The sequence below is a fragment of the Merops nubicus genome, unplaced genomic scaffold, assembly GCF_000691845.1.
Source record: "Merops nubicus isolate BGI_N331 unplaced genomic scaffold, ASM69184v1 scaffold19331, whole genome shotgun sequence".
Classification (NCBI taxonomy): Eukaryota; Metazoa; Chordata; class Aves; order Coraciiformes; family Meropidae; genus Merops; species Merops nubicus.
The window spans coordinates 19,804-27,526 of NW_008589226.1; positions in this window are offsets into that span (position 1 = coordinate 19,804).

Below are 7,723 nucleotides of genomic sequence, written 5' to 3' on the forward strand. Positions count from 1 at the left end.
AGTTAGCCTTTGTGCTTTCTGATTCTATCACTTCAAGTGAGAACAGGGAGTAATTTGTACAGCTGAGCTGAAGGAATGACTTGCATGAAGAAAGGCTTAGATTTAACTCAGAGAAGTAAGCCAAATTCTGGGCTCCACAGGACGGGTTGATTAATGTTATTGGTTTTCAATAATGAATTTTTAGACAGCCCTGGAAGGAGTTGGGAACAGCTTGGGAGTGTGCATGAGCGGGGACTTTAAATCTGTGTCTGGGTATTTTGTGGTTCAGGAGGGGAATAACTAACATTGCTTGCAAATGAAAGTGGGGCTGTAAGTAAATGTGCACTGGCTAATCCCTAATTATAGTCGTCAGAAGATGCATTAATCTCCATGTGCTGTAAACATTATTAATATCAGAGTACTAAGGTAGCTGTAAGTGTGAGGTGAGAGGAGAAACGCTGCTGCTACCCCTATCTGTGAAAATGACCTTTGTGCAGGCTGAGTGAGGCTGCATCTAGAATTCCCAGTTCTAGATGCAGTCAGTGAGGAGGGTCTTCATTTCACTTCACTGGAGAGTGAAGAGAGTTCAGTTACACTTAACACTTTTGCTGTTGGCTTTTGTGGGAATTAAAAGCATAACATCTACACTTCTATTCCTTCCTACTATGTTTTAAAATATCTTATTTCTGTTACATTAATATTAGATTCTTGACCCAGGCGAGGTTGAGGGGAGTTCTTCTGGTTTTAAGAGGGATTGCAATGAAGAAAGATATCTTTTGGGACATGTAAGACATGGAGAAACAATTGGGTTTTTTATGCTTTGCCCTCAATACAATTGTGAGTCAGGAAAGGAAGGCATACACCTAGCTTATGTGCTTAAAATCTAACTCTGTAGGTTTAGTTGAGTTTTGGTTTGTTTTTTGTTGTTTTTTTTTTTTTTTTCTGAAGCTCAAGATGCAGGAGGGGGTCACCACGTACCCCAGCTGTCTGGCAGCTCTGAGCTGGAGTTGCTGCTGCACTTCTCTGGCCCAGAGGAGTTCAAAAAGACAGACATGGCTGTGTTCTTGCTTTAAAATAACACACTATGAGAAAATGCTAATGCCATCCCATGCATGGGATTTTTCTCCTCATTGCTTTCCTGACTTCCTTGGGGAAATCTGTGTGGTATAGACCTCGCATTAAGTTTGGGGGGTTTCTCTATATGAAATGTTGATTCTTAGGGTCTTCAGACAGGTGCACATATTTTGAATAACTAGAGAACAAGCACTAACAAGGCAGAGAGGGGAAAGATTTGTAATTGCAGAAGTGACATCTGAGGCTACAAACACATGTTAAAATTCAGTTTCAGAGTCTAAGAGCTTAAACCTTATCCATTTTCATTTGCATTATGAGCTGTGGGTTATTTAAAATGGTGATGGGCTGGCCAGAAACTGCCATACTTAAAGGGATCTTCATTAAATGCTTTCTGAAAATCTAGGTAGAATTGCTGCAGATTTATTTTTTTTCCTTTCAATTGCTAGTGGTAAAGGGCAGAAGCTGAATTTTATTTTATTTTTTTTTTTTTAAAACAAATGAGCATGTTACCAATAAAAACATTAATCTAAAATGAATTCTGAACCCATTTGTTACTTTATTTGTATTGTCGTGGCTGGAGGACCCCACAGTGACAGCACAGCTGCATTTAAGGCTGGATTAGATTAATTAAATTCCCAAGGAGGAGTCTTGCTTGATCAAAAGGAGAGCATATGACTATAGAGAGCATATGACTATAAAGAGCGTACCACAAAGTTAGATACATTTAAGATCTTAATCTATTATTTTCATCCAGTTTCTCCCTTTTTTGTAGGAGCAACTTGGCGACTGCATAATAAAAATGTTGCTCTCCCTTTTTCCTAACTTGGGATCTGCCTTTGGGCAGAGGTGTTCTGGTAGCACCCCGGAATGATAATGCATGCATTGGTTTCCACACCAACAAGATATTTCCAGAAAGTGGGTAGGGGGCTTGGGCTTGTTGCTGCTGTTTGATTAATCGAACCCTAGGAACAGGCAGTTTTTTGGTTGGTTAGGTTTTTAATTAGAAATATTTCTGCCACGTAACACTTGATAGGTATATGCAACGATTTGTGTCAAAATTGCAAATATTAATTACATGTGGCAAATACAGAGCAGATTGCACAGGCAGTTAAATTTGTTTTACAATTATAAGATTTAAACTGACATACATATTTAAATACTGAGATTTAATTTTGAGGGAAATGTAATAAAGCTATCAACAGTTAATTTCTTTTTCAGATTAGCAGATTGCATACTTTATTAATTTTTTTTTTATTTCCCCGATGATCTTTGGTTTTAAGAATTAATAAATTGTTGTTTCTGTTTTTTGTTTGATGTAAAATTAGTGACCTGTAACTAAGATAATATTAAGGAAACTGTAGGAATAGTATTGAAGCTATTAAAGTCAGTTGGGTCATATATTAAGAAAAACTTTCACACAGTAGCTCTGGTTCTAAAATATCTCAAAATCGTGATGCTTCTGGCTAAAAAAAGGGTTTAAATTCATAAAGTCTGCAAGCATATCTATTTTTTTTTTTAAAGTCCTTTTTTTACTGTGTTGTGTGAAGAAGCCCTCTGTTCACTTCTGGTTTGCAGGGATTACATTTGTGTTGGTGCCTCTTTGCTTAAAGTTTATAAAAAATTATTTCATAAGGTGTTAAGATGGTGTGCTGGAATGAAGGGAAGTAAGAATGCCAGTGGCCATGGCTCTCAAGGTAGATTAAATTCTGCTGTAGAGTGGAAAATAAAAGATGCTACTAAGTTACTGTTGTTGTTTGGTAGAGTAATAATAACACAAGTCAATGTGAATCCCACAGCAAAACAAAAGGCAGAACTTTACTGGGGTTTTTGCCTCCATTTAATTTGTGTCCCATACAGTTTCTATTGCTGTAGGGTCCTGAAACCTGCAGGAAATGTCTTGCAATCGCTTGTCTATCTACCATCTGCTTGAATGTTTATTTAGAGGACTGTTTTCTTCAATTAGTGAGAACAGATTAATCTGCCGGTTGAAGGTGTAGATACATAGTTAATGCTTTTCCATAGGTCCTTCCTAAGGTAGCCACGTGTCACACCTGATCCTTGCCTGCACTAGCATACTCCTCTGCTCAATGTAGTCTCTACTCCTGAGTCGCCGTGGAAAGCCTGAGCAATGCCATTGTTCTTCTGTTAGCAAAAACAACAAAAAAAAATCATAGGTAACCTTGTAATACCCGAAAATCTCCCCTCAACCACTCACCTTGTACTTTTGACCTTGCCTGCTCTCACCCTCACTGTTTGACTGGTAGCCTTTGCTGGGTCTCGGGCACAGCTGCCCAGCCCTTGGTGGGTTTCAGAAATGGGGCCAGAGAGACAGTGCTGTGAGAAAGGGGAGAGCCAAAATTACGGGCTGAAGTAGACAAGTTTGGAGTTTGTTGATAAGTTTGAAGTGCCATCACTTTAAATTCTTTGTGTGGTTAATCTTGAATCTTTTGTACAAATGACTTTATTTTAGGATAGATGGTCTTTCAGTGTTCAGAAAGGTGAGGGAATAATACAGCGAAAATGAGCAATGAACTTTGGAACATGCAGTATCTCTCCTCTCTGAGCATGCTATAGGCTTTAAAGAGTTTGAGAAGCAACAGCATCTTCTATACTGCTGATGCAGCTGCTGTTCAGAACCAAGCTGGAGCCTATTCTTTGTCCAAAAGCTCCATCACTCAGCCATAAGATGATTTGTAACAATCTTTAGGTAACTAACTGCTCCCAGCAGCGTGCCGGAGAAGGCAACGTGCAGAGGGGCAGTCAGTGCACATCCCTGGGTGGCCCTTCAGTGAGCCCCTGGTGTGAGTTAGAACTAACTCTGTTCAGTGATTTTACTTTTCAGCTCAGTTTCTTGTAGCTGTACTTACTGAATCTAATGGCATATTTTAGCAGTGTCTGCTTCTAGTAGTGACAACCCTTGAAGTTTAGTGGTTCACAGACCAAGGTCACTGCTAAACCTTGTGTCCTCATTGAGCGTGCAGGAAGTAAAAGGCTGCACCTGCAGGGAGGAGCGGACTGAACAGGTGACCCTAAACTGACCAGCGAGGTGTTCCATCCCATATGCGCCATATTTGGTATAAAGCTGAGGAGGCAGAAGGGTCAAGCTCTCTTCTTCAACAGCTGGCGTTCAAGGAGGACTCTGCTTGTTCTGCCTTTGATCCTGGGCCATGTGTTCCTGAATCCAGTGCCCTAATCCAGCTCCTGAATCTGGCTCCCATCTGCCAGTTGGTCCAGTCTGGGACTTCCCCAGTACCTGTGCCACACCATCAGTGGTGATGGTGACGTAACTGCCATCAGAGGAGGTTGGGTTCAATACCAGGTTTGTATATATATGTGTATATATTCCATTTTATTATTATTGTTTTCATTAAAGCTGTTTACATTTTCCGTTCTGTAAGTCTCTTCCTTATTCCCTTTCTCTTCCCCTTTGGGAGAGAGAGGGTCTAACAGAGAACGTCTGTTGTAGGTCTAGTGGGCAGCTGAAGGGCTGGGGTTAAAACCCCAGCCCTGAATGAGGGTTGGCATATGGATGATGCCCACAGCCAGGACCCTCCTGACTGGTTTTCGCCCAGGATCTAGCCAGCCTTGGGTGGGAACTGATTAGGAGATCACCACCAGGTGCCCCACCTTCCACATTAACTTGGAGGTGGGGCAAGGAACTGAATCTGGTTGCAATGGAACTGGGTGGTCTGCCCACACAGTGCATGTGCTGTTTTGGCTATTGAAAGGGCTCTGTGACTCTTCATAGCAACTGAAGCTCCCATGACAGTGGGGCAAGATGATGAGTCTCTCTCCTGGCAGTTACTATATGATTGGGATTGGACTGATCACCTGGGTTCTTCCAGCTCCCATGGAATGATTCTGGAGTCAGCTTGCTCCCTTCTGTGCATCCTATGCTGTGAGTGAATGTATTGACTTATTCCTCCCTCCAGTGGTCTGGCATGTTGGATTGCTGGTGTATGATTTAAGAGTGGAGGGAGGACTTTGGCTGCTGGTTTGCCTGTCGATTGGAATATCCTTCTGAGTTGGGCAAGCAGTCAGCTGAAGAGCAGCCCTGCCTCTAAACTTTGACACTGTCAACACCATCTACCTTTGTAGTAGGCTCCACTACACTTTAACATAGTGAGATGAGGAGGAGTGGAAAGATGTCCAGTCTCTTCCAGACTCCACCCCTCCCAAATTAAAATTCTGCCTTGCTTTAGGTTGCTCCATTTGGACCCCAAGAGCTGGGGTTGTGAGCAGCAGATGTGGGACTGGCTCCCTCCAGCCTCTCCACCCAGCAGAGAGAGGCTGACGGTGGTGGTGTCTTTTGTGTTGTCTCAGCACTCACTGCCTGTCCTTGTGCTTGGCTGGGGGTGAAGAACAGCCTGTACTGAGGGCAGTTTTTCTGCTGGGTGAGAGTGACCTGAGCATGCTCAGAGCCCAGGCGCTGTGGTGCACCACAGCAGAGCTGGCGGAAGCGTCCTGGCTTGGCCACAGCCACAAGCCTGCCCTGTTGCTCCTAAGCAGTTACATTTGTTTTCTTCCCATGTGACGAATGGCCAAGGTCATGGGCTCGCATTTCTTTGTGTGCTCGTTAAAGTAACACAGCACTTAAAGAAGAATTTGAGTTTTGGCATATGAATCAAAGGTGGCAAAAGCAGACCAGCTATGGGTGTCAGTAGTGTGATGGTGTCCTTCAGTGCCAGGCAAATAAAACCAGTAGCCAGAGGCTTTCATCCGTTTCCTTATTTCTGCTCTGTCCTCTTCAACCACAACAAATCTGTTATTTAACTGCATCAGATTAATCAGATAACAAACATAATCTTCTGAAAGGAGGTAATTTATGCTCAGTAGTAGTTAGAATTCATTTGTAAATAAAACACTTGTATGTCTGTGAATCTTAATCACAAGTATGTTTGTTGTTTTATCTGGCCAAGGCGCTTTACAGCAGTTCCAGTATTGACAGTGGGGCAACCGGTTCAGAGTCATCTTCCATAAGAGGCAAGCAGGCTCTGCTAAGGAATTCACCATGGGGATGTGTTACTCCATGCTGAAGGTCAGCTCAAGCCTTTGCCAACTTAGCTTTGATATTCTTCATGTTATTAGAGAGGCACAACTTACAGGCTGCACAAAAACACACAGTTTTCTATAGGACTTTGTGAACATTTCAGCTTTGTTTGCTGATCACAGACCTTCTTTAAGGTGTGGCTGTGCCAGGACTACATTTTTTTAAAAATTTGCTTGTAGCTGCATATTATCTATTGAAAACAAAATATACATTTTACACAGCTGATGTAAGCAGGAAAAATAGCATTGCCTAGCATTATATTGTTCAGACTCATCTGATTGTAATATGCTACTTTAGTTGCTAGTTGGGCTGTTAAACATGACCCTGTTGGTGCACACTCAGCATGAGGTGTCAGCTTCGGAGGCTGTGCTTCCTTACCACCAAATGCTGGTAGCTGTACCTTTGACAAGCTGCTGTGCAGTTGTGCATCAGCACGAGGATGCAAAAACATCCCTGGTGCCAAGCCTTTGCTGGAAGGATGCCTTCTCCTGCCCCTGTGAGTCTGCACCAAAAGCTGACCAGCCTACGTGCCTCTGAGAAACCCTTTGTGCTGTGGCCACCACCTGTGGGGTTACCCCTTGGGCAGGGCTGTGCAGCCAGGCTGAGTCCTGCCTCAGCCACAGCAAGGTGTGCTTTAGGGTTTAAGTGGCTATGTAGGTCAGCTCCACCTCCTGCCAGCTTAGTACCAGGTCTGATGAGGTGAAGGGACCTTCTGTCCTTACAGGCCTTTGGCCATAAATGGAGTGGGTGGAGGACATCTGTTCCCATCCCGTTCATAGCTGCCCCAAGAAACAACAGCCATAGTTCATGGTGTTAAATAAAGTCAAAATTAACCTGGCTTGTGCTGAAAGAGAGTGAGTCAGAAACCAGCTGAAGTGATCAGCTGTCCTGCAAATCTTAGGAGGCTTCAAGGGCCTGAGGGTGATGGAGGTGGGCTGTGAACCTCAACTGCTTCTTGCCCCTCTGGTAAAGCCCCCCAAAACTATCATCAGCTCACTGTACTTCCATTCCTGAAGCACTTGCAAACTACAAATAGGCACCACTTGGTATGAGCAGGAGCCCTCAACAGCACCTCTCATGAGGACTCAGCAGATGGGTCCAGCTTCCCCAAAGCCCAGTGCTGTGTGGGGACTGTGTGCTTGGAAGCACAAGCTGGCAAAATCGTTCCCATGGGCAGCCTAGTGTGGACTCAGATGTGGACTCAGGCTGAGAGGGGACTGCAGACGGAAATAGCCCCAAAAAAGGGTTGGAAGCTGGTCAGGATGAATAGAGCCTGCTGGTGAACTCCAGGTCCTCAAGTAGTTCGTGTTGCTTCTCAGCCCATGAGCACATAGATCTGTAAAACACTGAATAAGGTTAAAAGACAGTATCTCTGGTTTCTTATTCAGTGAGTCCCATCTACTGCGGGAATGAGGAGGAAGAAAGCAGAGAAAAAAACCATCTGTGATGGGCTGAGCAAAGACTGTCTCATCATGACTAACCACATAGGGACGAACTACACTGTGCTGCTGACTTTAACTCTGGCACAGCAAACCAGAACACTTCTTTCTGCAAATTCAGCTGCACGTGCTGTTTCTATAGTGCCCTACTGCTGGTTTTAAGACACTTCAAATTTTTCAA